A 19,217-nucleotide genomic window follows, 5' to 3' on the forward strand; every position below is an offset into this window, starting at 1 on the left:
GAGTCCGACATTGTTTTTGCAAAGTTACACACCGATTTAATGTTAATTTTAGTGACCTCCGATTGGCGTAACCGGGTGTCATTACTGCCGACGTGAATTACAATCTTACCAAATTTACGCTTAGCCTTAGCCAGCAGTTTCAAATTTCCTTCAATGTCGCCTGCTCTGGCCCCCGGAAGACAATTGACTATGGTTGCTGGTGTCGCTAACTTCACATTTCGCAAAACAGAGTCGCCAATAACCAGAGTTTGATCCTCGGCGGGTGTGTCGTCGAGTGGGGAAAAACGGTTAGAGATGTGAACGGGTTGGCGGTGTACACGGGGCTTCTGTTTAGGGCTACGCTTCCTCCTCACAGTCACCCAGTCAGCCTGCTTTCCCGGCTGCTCGGGATCTGCCAGGGGGGAACTAACGGCGGCTAAGCTACCTTGGTCTGCACCGACTACAGGGGCCTGGCTAGCTGTAGAATTTTCCACGGTGCGGAGCCGAGTCTCCAATTCGCCCAACCTGGCCTCCAAAGCTACGAATAAGCTACACTTATTACAAGTACCGTTACTGCTAAAGGAGGCCGAGGAATAACTAAACATTTCACACCCAGAGCAGAAAAGTGCGGGAGAGACAGGAGAAGCCGCCATGCTAAATCGGCTAAGAGCTAGTAGCTATGCTAAGCTAGCGGATTCCTAAAAACACGCAAAGTGAATAATGTGTAAATAATTTAGAGGTGATTCAGCAGAAGGAGTGCTTTAGTTAAGGCATGTAAAGATTACACTGGGAAACAAATCGTAATCTAGATAACTAGATCAATCTCACTGCGCAGATTAAACAGCTAACAGATACAGAAAAACACCGCTGTGCTCCGGAACAGGAAGTGATACAATACCGCAGTGAGAGCCAACCACCAGTAGAGGCAAGCAAGGAGACATCACCATCATCTTAATCAGTTTATCATGTGTATTTCCTCATCAGACCCTCAGACATAAGATTTATTTCAATAAAACTGTAAACACAAATGTACTGTGGAAAAAGATGTGGTAAAAAGTCAACAGGAGAGTTTCTCGAATGGAAACGTTTGATGCTGTAGGTGTTGAAGCCAGCAGTACTCAGTGAGAGACAGCACTCAGAAGACTGAAGGCTGTTAATGGGTTTTGTAATGTGTTCCTCAGGTACATGTTTGCCATTCAGCATTTATGTAGCAGGCTGAGAAAATCATGTCAGATGGGGAAAATTTCCCTGCTTATCTGTCTTTCTTCAATTCTCCATCGCCTCCTCTGTGCTTCTCATTTTCATCCTTGAAAAAAATACTCCCTTGCAGTAGTACCATTTCGTGTCGGAGCCAAAGCCATGATATTGCTCAGCATTCATATGTTTAAAAAGAGCCAAGACCTTGAAGGGTAATTTGTCTTTGTATAGTTTGTCTACAGTGCGTTTTGAAGATTGACGCAGTTGACAAAGAATTGGCCTGTGTACTTGGAAGATCACAGTAGTACAACTTATGTTGCATAATAGCAATGCGTTGGTAAAGCACGTTGCCAAGAGGATGAAATTAAGGATAGCATGTGCTGTTGTGGACATAAATTTACATACATCGTGACGAACAACCTTCAAAGTTAATTTTCCCCAACTGCACAAATTCTATTTGATCTAAAACTATGTGTGTAAAGTAGACGTGTGCATTTCTGCCTTATAAAATGATACAATATGTATTTTGACACACAGGCTACTGTTTTATTTGGGATATTATGGATTTGGTACCAATTGATGGAGTCTGGTACAGTTCTCTGTTTAGTGAAGACAATGATTTTCTTCAGGTTTTTACGACTGTGCTTCAGCACGTTGGCACTGCTCACCTTTTATTCACCCCTGGGGGGATTATACCAATGCTTCTAGTGCATATTTTCAGATCTCCATGATGCACATTCTTTCTTTGGAGCCATTTAGAAAGATTACAATGAGTACAGTTGATTATAAGAATAAATAAATGGAGCATGGGAGCTCTGTAGATTATACATATTTGACTTCATTAAGGAAGGAGGCCCAAATCAGATAAAATTGTGATATTGTCCACTTCTAAGTTATCATGAGAGCTCTGTGGCAGAGGAGGTGGACTTCCTCTATATGGGGCAGGTGTGTCCTTCAAGCTACCTGATTGCTCCTCTCCTGTGGAACCAGCTCCCAATTCAGATCAGGGAGACAGACACTCTCTCTACTTTTAAGATTAGGCTTAAAACTTTCCTTTTTGCTAAAGCTTATAGTTAGGGCTGGATCAGGTGACCCTGAACCATCCCTTAGTTATGCTGCTATAGACGTAGACTGCTGGGGGGTTCCCATGATGCACTGTTTCTTTCTCTTTTTGCTCTGTATGCACCACTCTGCATTTAATCATTAGTGATTGATCTCTGCTCCCCTCCACAGCATGTCTTTTTCCTGGTTCTCTCCCTCAGCCCCAACCAGTCCCAGCAGAAGACTGCCCCTCCCTGAGCCTGGTTCTGCTGGAGGTTTCTTCCTGTTAAAAGGGAGTTTTTCCTTCCCACTGTCGCCAAGTGCTTGCTCACAGGGGGTCGTTTTGACCGTTGGGGTTTTACATAATTATTGTATGGCCTTGCCTTACAATATAAAGCGCCTTGGGGCAACTGTTTGTTGTGATTTGGTGCTATATAAATAAAATTGATTGATTGATTGATTGATTGTCTGTGTCCTTAACCAAGACACTTGGTTACACCCTGGACAGGAGGTCTATCACAGGGCCTCAAGTAGAAGGACAAACACATTCACACCTACAGTCAGTTTAGAGTCATTAATTCATCCAACCTGCACGTCTTTGGAAGTGGGAGGAAGCCGAAGCACCCAGAAGGAACCAACGCAAAAAAACGGGGAGAACTCCATGCTCCACACAGAAAGGACCAAGTGGGAAGTGATCACATGACCTTCTTGCTGTGAGGCAGCAGTGCTAGCCACTGTTCGCCTGTGCTGCCCCTCCCAAACCACTTAGGGTCCAATAATGACAACTGGACTGTTTTTGTAAGCCAAGGTTGAAAACAACCATATGATAGTTTCAGGCGCTTGACACAAGTAAGGTCTAACCTTACAAACCCCCAGAGCAAGAACACAGGCGATAGTGGTAAGAAAAAAACTCCCTTTGGTGATTTGAGGAAGAAACCTCAAGCAGCCCAGACTCAAAGGAGTGGCCCTCTGTTTGGGCCATGATACAGACACAAATTACAGAACTATTCACAAAACGAATATACATGAAATTGTGCTGGTGCACAGGACAGGAGGGTTACAGAAACAGACACAACTCCCATCTCTGGATGGAGCTGCACCTGAAACAGAGAGAAAAAACAGAATCAGGCATCAGAAAGACAAGAAATACAGTATAATTTGTCAGCATTAAACAACAAGAACAACAGAAAATACTAAGGTGATCGCCGGCCACTAGCTCTAAGCTTCACTAAAAGACCCAGAATTTAGATACTTTACTAATAAAATGAATTAAAAGAGTAAAAAGCATAGTAACATACTATGCCAGTATGCTAACCATGTGAAAGGGAAAATAAGTGCGTCTTTAAGTCTGGACTTGAAAGTCTCCAGAAAATCTGTTTTATTGATGCAGGGAGATCATTCCACAGAACAGGGGCACAATAAGAGAAAACTCTGTTACCCACAGACTTCTTATTCACCCTAGAGACACAAAGTAGTCCTGCACCCTGAGAACACAAAGGCTGGGCCGGGCTGGGGAATAGAGCCTTCTCTTATCGTGCCCCGGTCCTCTGGAATGATCTCCCTGCGTTAGTGAGGCAGTCGGACTCTGTTGAGATTTTTAAGTTGTGATTGAAGATGCATTTGTTTTCTATTTTATATGATTGACATACTGTTTTACTATGCTTTTTATTCTTTTTACTTTTTTACTTTTTAATTATGCTTTTAATCTTTTAATTATGCTCTTTGATCTTTTGGTTTAATTTGTTGTTTTCTGTGAAGCGCCTTTAGGTGACACTGTCGTGATTTGGCGCTCTATAAGTTCAATAAATTGAATTGAATTGAAATTAGACAGCTATTTAATACAAATATAGACATCTCTTTCTAAGGACCCAAAGCCACTAAAAGTTACAATCAGTTACATTTAGTTATTGGAATTTGGTGGATTTCAGTGTTTGAAGCCTTCGTCATGTTGGGGGCAGTCACTTATTATGGAGAAGGTGAGTTTCCTACGGACACAAACGTAACCAGGAGACAAACTATGACACAGGTCGAGCTGAAAAAATGACCAAAGTTTTCACTTTGGAGGAGTCGGGTCATATAATTCTCACACATGTAAGATCCTCAGAGCAAACATCCATGGTGGGGTTGGGAGTTCAGGACATCTCCATGTGTCATTACTGTGTTTTTTACACAGTAACAGAACAATAAATTTCTCTACTTTGGTCCTTCATGTGTAAATCAGAACTGTTCGGGTATTAAGGGGAGCTTCCTGACCTTTAACCACTAATACTGCGTCATGGGACGTGGTGCGAGAAGAAGTCCAGCCTGAAAAATAACAAACTTATCAAAACTACACACCAGGCCCAGTGACTAACCATGACCACGTGCACTTCACAGGAAAGAGACGTGGCTGCAATAAAAACTGTAGTAAGAGTTTTCCTGAACTGGAAGTATGTTCCTGCAGCACATTCCCTGGTCATCCATCCTGCTGGGATTCAAGTACCGTGACAAATTAGGAGACACTAAAGTACACTGGCATCGAAATTCTACTGTTAAGGATAAAAATAAAGATAAACTTTATTTATCTCAAAGGAAATTATTTTGCCAGAGTACAGAAACAGTAAACAATAGTTAGTTAAATACACAATTACAGAAAGTGTTAGTATTAAATAGTAATCAATCAATCCATTTTTTTTATTAACATTATTGACAACAAATTTATGCAAAATGACTGAAAGATATGTTGCACATAACTCTGAATACCTGAATAACTGTTTGTTATTTATTCATCCTGCAGAAGGGGAGGAACTGGTGACCTTTGGATTAACACCAAACTATAAATACTCCTGATCCTGATCCTGATGTCTCCACTTGGAAATGGATTTTGTCCTAAAATGCCCCCAGGTCAAATTTGCATCAGGATTTTGCACAGGTTTTACACCAGATGCTGCTCCTGACACAAATGTGTGCAGCTCCTGGTCTATCTAAGTGATCTCCCAGTTAAATACAGGAAGTTTGAATGTTTGACTATTCAAACATTTTGTTCATACCTATGAAAAAAACAAGAAAATTGGTGAATACTTAAATTATTTGTACATATGTTTAGAAAGAAACCCGTTCATGGGTGAGTGTGATGTACAATGAAGCACTGACAGCTTCACTGCTGGCATGGGCGCAATTTGGTGGGGGATGGGGGGACATGTCCCCCCCACCTTTTCAACCAGGGGGGACAGAATATGGTATGTCCCCCCCCACCTTCTGACATATATGTGTGTACTTGAAACATGCTATGCCAGTCTTATGTGCAAAACCATGTCAGAATAGTATCTTTGTTTCTGCATGTTTGTATTTTTAGCAGCATTGACTTGTTTACACCTGTTTCTTGTTTGTCACATTCTGCATTTTCTGGGACTGCATTCACCCAGATTTGAAACCAAAAATAGCTGCCTCTAGGGACTAGTGTCTACACATAAGTATCAGTGGACCATTTGCTAATTTACTAAATTCTGAAAGTTAGAAAAGGAAATCAGAAAAGCTATCTGGGACCTCAGAAAGCCCATCTGCAATTATTGCTTGATCTCCAAAATCAGTCTATGCAAGCGAAATTATGTTCAGTATGAGTGTGATAGTGTGACAGGGTGATTCCATAATTTATTCCTCAGAATTGAGTGAGTCCATATTTTTTTCCTCTGCTTGGTCTAAAAAAGTAACTGTTACTGACTACCACAATCTTTTTTTCTTGATTTCTTATAGTGTTTCTTAAATCCAGAAAATTGCCATTTGAAATTACTTTAGTTTTGTGTCATGTCTGTGATCTGCTTTTTTTCTACAAAATTAAACAACTGAATGAACATCCTCCGAGGCCGGTGATTCCATAATTTTTGCCAGGGGTTGTTTGCGGGCGGATTGCAGCGTCGGCTCGCAGCCGCCGCGACGCTCCGCCACAGGAAAAACACCTCTGTTGGAAGCCTTAAGGACAAGTTGGAACATGTCCAGCTGTTAAACAATTTCTCATATACTCACTCCACTGAAAGCCATCAAAAGCCGCCTGGATTTTACAAATGGTTATCAACACGGAGGTGTTTTTCCTGTGCTGCCGCAGCGCGGACCCGTCCGCACGTCTTTCATTAAAAAAATCTCCTTTAACAGTGGAATATCCGGATAAAATGCTGAAACCGACTTATTCTGAAACTTCTCTGTTCTCTCACGACGTCCTGGATCAATAGAGCCTGAAATGTGGAGGTTTTCAGCTTGAACAGGCTGACGACGGCGCCTGAGAGCGCTGCGCGACGTCTCGCTCCGTGGGAAGTCCTTAAAGCGACAGTATCACCTCAAAATGTCTCATCAGCCGTTAAAATTTTCACCGAAAACCAGCTTAATTTTTCAATCCACTTCGATGTGTCTCTCAGGTTTAGAAAAAATTTTGATCAAACAAAGCGCCAGTCTCTCAGCAACTTCTCAGACAAAGGAATTCCGACGAGGGGCTGGACGACTCCTCCCACAAGGAGTGCTCACAGGCGAATGACGTCACCGACAGGCGTGGAAAAACTCACGCATGCTCACAAGGGTTCAAGCATGTCTGACGTAAAAACATATGAATGAAATCCATATAGTTTTTGAAAACAATAAAAAGGACCTATACTTTATTGACAGACCTTCGTATATACGAGGTCTATTAGAAAAGTATCCGACCTTATTATTTTTTTCAAAAACCATATGGATTTGAATCATGTGTGATTACATCAGACATGCTTGAACCCTCGTGGGCATGCGAGAGTTTTTTCACGCCTGTCAGTTACGCCATTCGCCTGTGGGCCGTCTTTGAGTGAGGAGTCGTCCACCCTTTTGTCGATTTTTTTCATTGTTTAGGAATGGCTCAGAGACTGTTGCTTTGTTTGATAAAAATTTTTTCAAAACTGTAAGGCACAACTGAGTGGACACCATTCAATAAATTCAGCTGGTTTTCGGTAAAAATTTTAATGGCTGATGAGAGATTTTGGTCTGGTAGTGTCGCTTTAAGGACGGTCCACGGCGCCTGACGGCGATCTGCGCTTCGAGGCGGCAGCGTCTCGCCGTTTCAAGTTGAAAACTTCCACATTTCAGGCTCTGTTGACGCAGTAAGTCGTCAGAGAACAGAGAACTTTCAGAAGAAGTCGGCAGGAGGAGTTTATTCGGACATTCCATTGTTAACGGTCATTTTGTAATGAAAGAACGTGCGGGCAGAGTCGCATGTCGGGCTGGACCCGACCGCGGGGGGTCGCGGCAGGAAAAACACCTCCGTTGGAAATCTTAACGGGCAAGTTGGAACATGCCCAAGCTGTTAAACAATTTCTCAGTTACTCACTTGTTGAAAGCCATTAAAAGCCGCCTGAATTCTACAAATGGTTTTCAACACGGAGGTGTTTTTCCTGTCGCGGCGCACACAGATTTGCCGAGTCGTCACGGAAACGACTCGGCGAATTTGCGCGTACGTCTTTCATTAAAAAAATGTCCTTAAACAGTGGAATGTCCGCATAAATTCCTCATGCCGGCCTCTTCTGAATCTTCTCTGTTCTCTCACGATGTCCTGGGTGAATTAAGCCTTAAATTAGGATGTTTTCAGCTCAAAACAGGCCGACGACAGCGCCTGGAAGCGCTGCAGGACGTCCCGCTCCGTGGGAAGTCCTTACACCGACAGAAACACCCCATAATCTCTCATCAGCCGTTAAACTTTTCACAGAAAACCATCTTAATTTCTCGAATAGTGTCCACTCGGATATTCCTCACAGGTCCAGAAAAAATTTTGATAAAGCAACGCGCGCCGTCTCGAGCAGCGTGTGAAACAAAGGAATTCAGCCGAGAGGGCGGGACCACATCTCACTCAAGGCCTGCCCACAGGGAAATGACGTCACCGACACGCGTGAAAAAACTCACGCATGCGCACGAGGGTTCAAGCATGATTGGTGTAATTGCATGTCATTCAAATCCATATAGTTAAAAAAAAAATAAAAGGGTCGGTTTATTATCTAAGAGACCTCGTATATATCGTATCGCATCGCATTGTATTGATGATATGATGCGATACGATTCACCCCTCTTCATGATACAATTGATGTGTATTTAATGGTGGTTTAATTCCTCAAAATATGATATGATGCGATTTGGTGTGATACGATTCAACATGATGCAAAGAAATTATACCAAAAATTTAAATAGAAAATAAGAGTCTGCAATTCAGTGTGGTACTATGGTATACTTCTTCTGCTCCTTCTTCTTCTGATTCTACTGGAGGCAGAGGATTTGTTTTACTCCTTATAAGCATATCGCCAAACACCTGATTTAAATGTTTTAGTTGTGTCAAAAACCTCTTCCAGCCACTTGCTGCTGTTCTTGCATGACCTCCATGTTTGTAGTGGTAGAAATGTGCTTTCTGGCCTCATCTGGCCTTTTAAGATTAGGCTTAAAACTTTCCTTTTTGCTAAAGCTTATAGTTAGGGCTGGATCAGGTGACCCTGAACCATCCCTTAGTTATGCTGCTATAGACGTAGACTGCTGGGGGGTTCCCATGATGCACTGTTTCTTTTTCTTTTTGCTCTGTATGCACCACTCTGCATTTAATCATTAGTGATCGATCTCTGCTCCCCTCCACAGCATGTCTTTTTCCTGGTTCTCTCCCTCAGCCCCAACCAGTCCCAGCAGAAGACTGCCCCTCCCTGAGCCTGGTTCTGCTGGAGGTTTCTTCCTGTTAAAAGGGAGTTTTTCCTTCCCACTGTAGCCAAGTGCTTGCTCACAGGGGGTCGTTTTGACCGTTGGGGTTTTACATAATTATTGTATGGCCTTGCCTTACAATATAAAGCGCCTTGGGGCAACTGTTTGTTGTGATTTGGCGCTATATAAAAAAAATTGATTGATTGATTGATCTGGGTACAAAACACAATGTGAAGCAGTGATGGTGCATTCAGTGTTCCTCTGAAAAAACCGATGCAAGCACGCAGAGAGCGATGCATCACAGTTTCACCCATCAATTGAATTGATGCACACTGAATGAATCGAGGCACTCGCATCGCACACGTTTGTATCTAGATACTGATTCATATGGATTAATCTCCACATGTCTGTACCAATGTGTCAGATTTAATGTGGATCCAAACCAAAGTTCATGTTGAGTGAAAAGTCTGTTTTTTCTTCTTTTTTTTCTTTTTTTTTTGTTGCAATTTTTTAAAAATGGCTACAAACAGCTCTCACAGTGTTTGCCTCGGCCAAAGTCTGCACATTGCAAGTGCCCTGCTGGCTAAAATAGGTACTGAGGCACCTCAGTAATCACACAAAGGTGCTTTAATGTGAGCAGCTCTGATGCACCAGAGTGATCGTGCTGCAATCAAATTAATGAGGGAGACAGAGCTGGAAAAAAGGGGGTTCTCCATTGCACCACTTTCCACAGATTACAGTGTGTGTCTGTGTGCAGGATTTGGCCCAACAGCTCAAACTGGATCATTGTCAGAAAAGAAAGTGAGACAAAATGTGAGAAAGAGGAAACAAGAAGTGCAACACTCACAGGTGGGCCAAACACACGTCATGCTGCTGAGGTTACTGAGTAACCACCGACTCACGTTACTGCACCGCAGCAGAAACCAAACCATCAAACAGTGATTCCTGTAACACCATTAATCCTGTGACAGACACCAGTGGAGGTGATAAATCGTTTAGGAGAATAGGTTCTGAATATTTGTGGTTAATAGTTAAGGTCAAAAACGCCAGACGGTCCGTTAAAAGTCAATCATCGGGTCTCAGCGTCTCCAGAATTATGACTAATAACTGTGAATCACTGACGTACAAGAAACTGGAAAAAAAAAAAAAAAAAGAAACCGGGCTGGGTACTGCAGACTGTGTTAGTTGGGGTGCACATACACTCATGCACACACGTCCTCCTCACGTCAGCTTACCAAGAAAAACACATTTGCATGTTCAGTGACATAAAACACTGCTTGTGTGCATAAAATTTAAAATTTAAGGATTACAGCTGACAAAACAGAAATAACACAGAAATATAAAAATTAATAGTTACATGTTGATTATAGTCGTATCTTTAGATCCCCAAGAAGTTACTGGAGATCACTGGCACTCAGGTACTGTGAGCATGGTCCAGAAAACAAACACATACACCAAGTTCCCTACTTATATGTTCTACCTCCTGCAGCCATCAGGCAGAAACCTTCAGGACGATATCAAAAATGTGAATTTAACAAAAAAAAAAAACACAACCATTCTTACATTTACTTTGTCTTCTATTTCATTGCTGACAGTATGAACCCAAGACATTTCATGTTTTTGTAGTTAACTTCATTTAATTTAATATACCATATTGCAGGAGCAGAAGTCGCACCTGTTTTAAAAAATGCATCTTGAAGAGGAAAAACTCATATAGATTTTTGTGCATTGTTGTAGTGTACATGTTGTTATAACAATTCATTTTTTTTTATCATCTATATATTAAAAGCCATGTGGCCTCTGTGTGCAAGTGTGTGAATAACTTTGATCACAAACTGGGGAGAGCTGACATTTGCTGTTTGGACTGGTTATGTATTTTGGGTCAAAGATGAATGCCACCAAAACAGAACTAATATTAGATAGAACTAATATTTTTAGAGAAACAATATTAGCTAACACCACTGAACAATGGATATTGGTTATTAAATTCTGGACTCACACACCATTCCAGCGGGGAGCCGTAAGTCATGTATACATTAAAAGTGAAGGGGCATCTGTATACATGTGTGCATGCGTGATTTTATTTAGTAAGTTCACCATAAGTACATAATTTAATTGTAAATACGTTAAAAATACATGGATGATGCAAAAAAGTGAAAACACTTATTTCCATTGTGGTCCATTAAAAAAAATGGACAAATTAGAAGTACAAATAATCATAATAATAATAATAATAATAATAATAATAATAATAATAATAATAATAATAGTGTGTATATGATAACAAGGACCTAAACCATTTACAACCCCAATTCCAGTGAAGTTGGGACGTTGTGTAAAATGTAAATGAAAACAGAATACAATGATTTGCAAATCCTCTTCAACCTATATTCAATTGAATACACCACAAAGACAAGATATTTAATGTTCAAACTGATAAACTTTTTTCTTTTGTGCAAATATTTGCTCATTTTGAAATGGATGCCTACAACATGTTTCCAAAAAGCTGGGACAGTGATATGTTTCCCACCATGTTACATCACCTTTCCTTCTAACAACACTCAATAAGCGTTTGGGAACTGAGGACACTAATTGTTGAAACTTTGTAGGTGGAATTCTTTCCCATTCTTGCTTAATGTACAACTTCAGTTGTTCAACAGTCCGGGGTCTCCGTTGTCGTATTTTTCACTTCATAATGCGCCACACATTTTCAATGGGTGACAGGTCTGGACTGCATGCAGGTCAGTCTAGTACCCGCACTCTTTTACTACGAAGCCACGCTGTTGTAACACGTGCAGAATGTGGCTTGGCATTGTCTTGCTGAAATAAGCAGTGAAGGCCCTGAAAAAGACGTTGCTTGGATGGCAGCATGTGTTGCTCCAAAACCTGGATGTACCTTTCAGCATTGATGGTACCATCACAGATGTGTAAGTTGCGCATGCCATGGGCACTAACACACCCCCATACCATCACAGTTGCTGGCTTTTGAACTCTGTTCTGGTAACAATCTGGATGGTCTTTTTCCTATTTTGTCCAGAGGACACGATGTCCATGATTTCCAACAACAATTTGAAATGTGGACTCATCAGACCACAGCACACTTTTCCACTTTGCGTCTGTCCATTTCAAATGAGCTCGGGCCCAGAGAAGGCGGCGGTGTTTCTGGATGTTGTTGATTTATGGCTTTCGCTTTGCATGGTAGAGTTTTAACTTGCACTTGTAGATGTAGCAACAAACTGTGTTAACTGACAATAGTTTTTTGAAGTGTTCCTGAGTCCACGCAGTAAGATCCTTTACACGATGTCGGTTTTTAATGCAATGAGGGATCGAAGGTCACGGGTATTCAATGATGTTTTTCGGCCTTGCCGCTTACGTGTAGAAAGTTCTCCAGGTTCTCTGAATCTTCTGATTATATTGTGGACTGTAGATGATGGAATCCCTAAATTCCTTGCAATTGAACGTTGAGAAACATTGTTTCTACTCAATAATAGCGTCGCCGTGAGGTGGAGGTCTTGGAAACTAAAACATTGCTGACTTATGGTTTGGTTTATAAATAAAATTAATACTGATAGAATAACTCCATTATTGTCAATTCTGTCATTTGTACAAAGTTAAAATATAACACATATCTTTTAATTTTAAATAATATACTGATTCTGAAGTTTTGTAACAAACACAGACAGATGCTAAAGGGATTATGGGTAAATGAGCCTCTGCTAACACTGATTGGTTGACTCATTCATTCTATGTAAAAACCAACATTTTAACGTGACGTGTGTTGGTGTTTACATATAAATGTGCTTTTGTAAAATATGCCTTTTTTTATTTGTAAAAAGTCAAGTTGTGATTCGATAACTGCCTGATATAACGGGTCAAAATAAATAGAACAGTGCCATCTACTGGCGTCTAGATGCTCATACTGCCAAGAACACTACTGGCCAGTAGATGGCAGTAGAGACTGTGAAAACATGCCAAAACAAAATTCCAGATAATCCGTGTCTGCTACATTTAAGATACATGGAATTTAATAAACACAAACTGAATTTCAGACATCTTATATATATTACTCTGGAACAAAGACGACAGACAGTGTTTCACATAAGCAGAACTCTAAAGAGCAAACAGGAATCGATTGCAATTATTGCAATTTAGATTGTTGCAATTACAATTTTACATAAAACAAACACAATAACATCATCTATAAACCCAGGGAATATATTCACAAGAGTTTTAGGCACAATATACAAAGAGTTTAATGCTGTTGTCCATGTGGAGCCTGATCAGAAATTAGTTCGGTTAAAATTTTAACCATAAGTTAAAACTGTATGCCTCTGGATGACTTGGGTGATATTGCCAGTGTATCAGTATGGGGTCAAAAGAAATGAGTTTTTTTTTTTTTTTTTTTTTTCTGTGACCAGTTCTCATTTGCCTGCAGAGAATAGAGCAATTTCTTCTGGAACTAGCTCTTCTCTGTTTGCAGAGGACAGAATTGCGCATCTACTATAAAACATTTAACAGGTAGGTACTCAACTGATTTTAAACTTCATAAATTTTTGTAACTGTTAAGCTTTGTTCACCATGCTTGCAAAAATATGTTAGTGGTCTAAAATTTATCAAACCAAAATTTATCGGAAGATAATTAGTCCGTTGATTGTTTTCGAAGTTATCTGAAAAGCTAAACCGATAATGAAAACATTAGCTTCGATAATTAGTGGTTAGCGGATTAGCGGAACTGTGCCCACCACTGGGTTATGGTTAAGGTAACCATAACCCAGTGGTTGGGGGTAGGAGTAGGGTTAGTAATAGTGAGCAAAAAATTGAATCATTTTGTGACAAGAGCACACACAAAAAAAAAAAACGTGAGACTGGGCTGTAGGTTAAGTAACAAACATGCTGTGGTGTGCACAGGTGCTACTGAGTTTCTGTCTTTTGTTAAACTCACTCCCACCCAGGAAAAGGCTGTGTTACAGAAAAAGGTGTGAATTATTTATGTTTTTTCCTCTTTTAGCAGCTTTTTTTTTTTTTTTTGACAGGTACAATTTATAATCTGCAAAATATGATACTTCAAAGCAGTTGCAGTTTGAAAATCCAACATAAATTTCACATCATGATTAATGTGACATTATTCTGTTTTAGCTCTACACTGAAAAAAGAGAATGTTTGAACCAACTTTAAAAAGTGTTATAATATGTAAAAAACCTGAACGAATTAAGTTGTTTGAACTTAGGTTTGTAAGTTAGAGTTGATTTAACTTTCAAACTTAAGTTCAAACAACTTAATTCATTCAGGTTTTTACAAATTGTATCACTTTTTTAAGCTTTTTCAGTGTGTAATTTCAGCAGTAAGTTATAAAGTAATTCACATACTCAAATATCTTTGAGTAAAAGATATTCCTTCAGTGTGCAGTCATTTTACTTGATTAGTATTTAAGTGGGAGATCACTTACATAGACCAGGAGCTGCACACATTTGTGTCAGGAGCAGCATCTGGTGTGCAAAAACCTGATGCAGATTTCAACTGGTGGTATTTTAGGACAAAATCCATTTCCAAGTAGAGACATCAGGATCAGGAGTATTTATAGTTTGGTGTTAATCCAAAGATCACCAGTTCCTCCCCTTCTGCAGGATGAATAAATAACAAACAGTTATTCAGAGTTATTAAGTTATTCAGATTAACAGTAGTGTTCAGAATAATAGTAGTGCTATGTGACTAAAAATATTAATCCAGGTTTTGAGTATATTTCTTACTGTTACATGGGAAACAAGGTACCAGTAGATTCAGTAGATTCTCACAAATCCAACAAGACCAAGCATTCATGATATGCACACTCTTAAGGCTATGAAATTGGGCTATTAGTAAAAAAAAAAAAGGTAGAAAAGGGGGTGTTCACAATAATAGTAGTGTGGCATTCAGTCAGTGAGTTTGTCAGTTTTGTGGAACAAACAGGTGTGAATCATGTGTCCCCTATTTAAGGATGAAGCCAGCACCTGTTGAACATGCTTTTCTCTTTGAAAGCCTGAGGAAAATGGGACGTTCAAGACATTGTTCAGAAGAACAGCGTAGTTTGATTAAAAAGTTGATTGGAGAGGGGAAAACCTATACGCAGGTGCAAAAAATTATAGGCTGTTCATCTACAATGATCTCCAATGCTTTAAAATGGACAAAACGCCAGAGACGCATGGAAGAAAACAGAAAACAACCATCAAAATGGACAGAAGAATAACCAGAATGGCAAAGGCTCACCCACTGATCAGCTCCAGGATGATCAAAGACAGTCTGGAGTTACCTGTAAGTGCTGTGACAGTTAAAAGACGCCTGTGTGAAGCTAATTTATTTGCAAGAATCCCCCGCAAAGTCCCTCTGTTAAATAAAAGACATGTGCAGAAGAGGTTACAATTTGCCAAAGAACACATCAACTGGCCTAAAGAGAAATGGAGGAATATTTTGTGGACTGATGAGAGTAAAATTGTTCTTTTTGGGTCCAAGGGCCGCAGACAGTTTGTGAGACGACCCCCAAACTCTGAATTCAAGCCACATTTCACAGTGAAGACAGTGAAGTGTTTGGATATGTCAAAATACTTGAAGAGCTCATGTTGCCTTATGCTGAAGAGGACATGCCCTTGAAATGGGTGTTTCAACAAGACAATGACCCCAAGCACACTAGTAAACCAGCAAAATCTTGGTTCCAAACCAACAAAATTAATGCCTCGCAGATGTGAAGAAATCATGAAAAACTGTGGTTATACAACTAAATACTAGTTTAGTGATTCACAGGATTGCTAAAAAAAAAAGCAGTTTGAACATAATAGTTTTGAGTTTGTAGCGTCAACAGCAGATGCTACTATTATTGTGAACACCCACTTTTTTACTTTTTTTACTAATAGCCCAATTTCATAGCCTTAAGAGTGTGCATATCATGAATGCTTGGTCTTGTTGGATTTGTGAGAATCTACTGAATCTACTGGTACCTTGTTTCCCATGTAACAATAAGAAATGTACTCAAAACCTGGATGAATCTTTTTAGTCACATAGCACTACTATTATTCTGAACACTACTGTATGTGCAATGTATCTTTCAGTCACTTTGCATAAATTTGTTGTACATATTGTAAAAAAATGATTGATTGATTGATTGATTGATTGATTGATTGATTGATTGATTGATTGATTGATTGATTGATTGGTTTCTATTTAATACTAACACTTTCTGTAATTGTGTATTTAACTAACTATTGTTTGCTGTTTCTGTACTCTGGCAAAATAATTTCCTTTGAGATAAATAAAGTTGATCTTTATTTTTATCCTTAACAGTAGAATTTCAATGCCAGTGTACTTTAGTGTCTCCTAATTTGTCACGGTACTCGAATCCCAGCAGGATAGATGACCAGGGAATGTGCTGCAGGAACATACTTCCAGTTCAGGAAAACTCTTATTACAGTTTTTATTGCAGCCACGTCTCTTTCCTGTGAAGTGCACGTGGTCATGGTTAGTCTGGTGTGTAGTTTTGATAAGTTTGTTATTTTTCAGCCTGGACTTCTTCTTGCACCACGTCCCATGACGCAGTATTAGTGGTTAAAGGTCAGGAAGCTCCCCTTAATACCAGAATAGTTCTGATTTACACATGAAGGACCAAGGGTGCAATTTAGAACTATAAATTGGGGGGGACAAAGTGCGAGGCCTGCAGGGCCGAAGCCCATAGGCCAGGGGTCTGGGGGCCCCCGGCCTATGGGCCCAAGGACAGGCACAAGAATAGGCCCAAGAACAGAACCCTGTGGCACTCCACAACACAGAGGAGCAGTTGATGAGGAGAGGTCCCCAATCATGACAGAAAAGCTCCTTTCAGCCAAATATGATCTAAACCACTTAAGTGCAGTACCATGAATGCCAATAAAATGTTCTAACTGGGAAACAAGTACTGTGTGATCCACAGTATCAAAGGCTGCTGTGAGGTCCAACAGAACCAGCACAGCAGGATTACCTGCATCCACCGACAAAGTGATGTCATTATGAACTTTTAAAAGTGCTGACTCAGTGCTGTGTCGTGATCTAAACCCAGATTGGAATTTTTCAAGGATGAGATTGTCTTCTAAAAATGATTGTAACTGTAAAAAGACAACCTTTTCTAAAACCTTAGACAGAAATGGCAGATGAGAGACAGGTCTAAAATTAGATAAAACTGATGAGTCCAGGTGAGGTTTTTTAAGAAGAGGTCGAACCACAGCATGTTTAAAAGCAGCTGGAACAGACCCTGATCTAAGACAAGCATTGATAAAAGTTAGGAGACCCGCCCCAACAGTATTAAAAACCTCCTTCAGCACCTTAGCTGGAACAACATCTGAATTTTATGTGTTTCACAACTTCAGCAAAAGATGCAAAAGAAATGGGCTCAAACTGTTCGAGCACAGCAGAATGTGCACGAGGAGCAGACAACTCAACATTACAGCTCTGATCAGCGTTCTGTCTGACTGATGAAACCTTATCAATAAAAAACTGAAGAAACTCCTCACAGGTTGTGGTTGTAGCGTCCATCAAAACAGAGGTGTGTGGATTTACAACTGAGTTTATAGTCTGAAATAACACACTGGGACGATGACAACTGCTCGAAATAATATGAGACAGATATTGTGCTTTTGCCTCCTTCACAGCCTTCTGATAGTCAGTTAGACTGTCCCTCAGAAAACTCAGAGACACCTGTAGTTTGTCCTTTTTCCTTTTTCTCTCCACCCGTCTGCAGCGTTGCCTGAGGGCACGGGTCGTGGCATTTAACCAGGGGTCGGATTTTGATTTCCTGGATTTGCAGCGCATCGGTGCAACAGAGTCCAAAATGACTGTGCATGTAGAGTGGAAAGAAGAGAGGATGTTATCTGGGAGTAATGGAGAAACCAGTCCATTCATGGCATAAAACTGAGAGTCCATGAAGGCAGCAGCAAAGTCCCCCGCTGTCGAGGAGGTGACCAAACGGCGACGAGAGACAGGAACAAGTGGCTTACCAGCAAATGGAGGAGCAGTAAATTAAAAAATAACAGGAAAGTGATCTGAAATAGCAGCATCTGATATGTCCATAAGGGAAACTGAGAGCCCATAAGAAATGACCAGGTCCAAAGTGTGTCCAAGATTATGGTCCATCCACAACCTGTGTTCGACCAAAAGAGTTCAGGAGGCTTTTAAAATCATCAGCCAGCTGATTAGAAGGACAACAGATATGAATATTAAAATCACCACAGACTAAAAGTTTGTCATATTTTGGGATAAAATCTGCCAGAAACTCAGAAAACTCCTGAATAAAATCCTCATTAAATTTTGGTGGACGGTAAACAACAGCACAAAGCACAGGACAGTCAAACTCCATCACAAATAACTGAAGTTCAAAAGTGGAGTAGACATTAGCAGATAAAAATCTGCATTTAAAGCTGTCTTTAAAAACCGTGGCCACACCACCACCTCGACTTGATGCTCGCGGGGAGCTGAAAAATGAGCAGCTGGAGGTGGGTGGAGTTCAGAAAAGACGCTATTTTCACCTCGTTTCATCCAGGTCTCCGTTAACAGGAGAAAATCCAGAGCACGACTGGAGAAAAAGTCATTCAAAATGAAAGTCTTACTTGTGAGTGACCTTGTGTTGACAAGCGCAGAACGAACAGAACAATACCCAGAACACTTTATAGACTTAAGACACACTTATTTTCCCTTTCATATGGCTAGCATACTGGCATAGTATGTTACTATGCTTTCTACCCTTTTAAATTCATTTTATTAGTAAACGGAGTGTGCCACGGCCTCAACTTTATCTAAAGTCTGGGTCTGTTAGTGAAGCTTAGGGCTAGTGGCCGGTGATCCCCTTAGTATTTCTCCTGTTTTTCTTGTTGCTTAATGTTGACAAATTATTCTGTATTTGTTGTCTTTCTGATGCCTGATTCTGTTTTTCCTCTCTGTTTGAGGTGTGGCTCCATCCAGAGCGGTGGTGTCTTTTTCTGCAAGCCTCACGTCCTGTGCACCACCATGGACGCCCAAAAATTCCTGTACATTCATTTTGGTCAATTGTGGCTGTAGCATGGCCCAAGAAGAGTGTCACCCCTTTGAGTCTGGTCTGCTTGAGTTTTCGTCCTCAATATCATCAGAGGGAGTTTTTCTTCACCACTGTTGCCTGTGTTCTTGCTCTAGGGGTTGGTAAGGTTAGACCTTACTTGTGTGAAGCACCTTGAGGCAACTTTGTTGTGATTTGGCGCTATATAAATGAAATAAATCGAATTGAAATAAATTGAGTCATACCCTTTTTAGACAGAAATTGCCACGACATAACACATGTGCACAGTAGTCAGGAAAAAAGGTGGAGAGTT

The sequence above is a fragment of the Thalassophryne amazonica genome, chromosome 7 (assembly GCF_902500255.1).
Source record: "Thalassophryne amazonica chromosome 7, fThaAma1.1, whole genome shotgun sequence".
NCBI lineage: Eukaryota > Metazoa > Chordata > Actinopteri > Batrachoidiformes > Batrachoididae > Thalassophryne > Thalassophryne amazonica.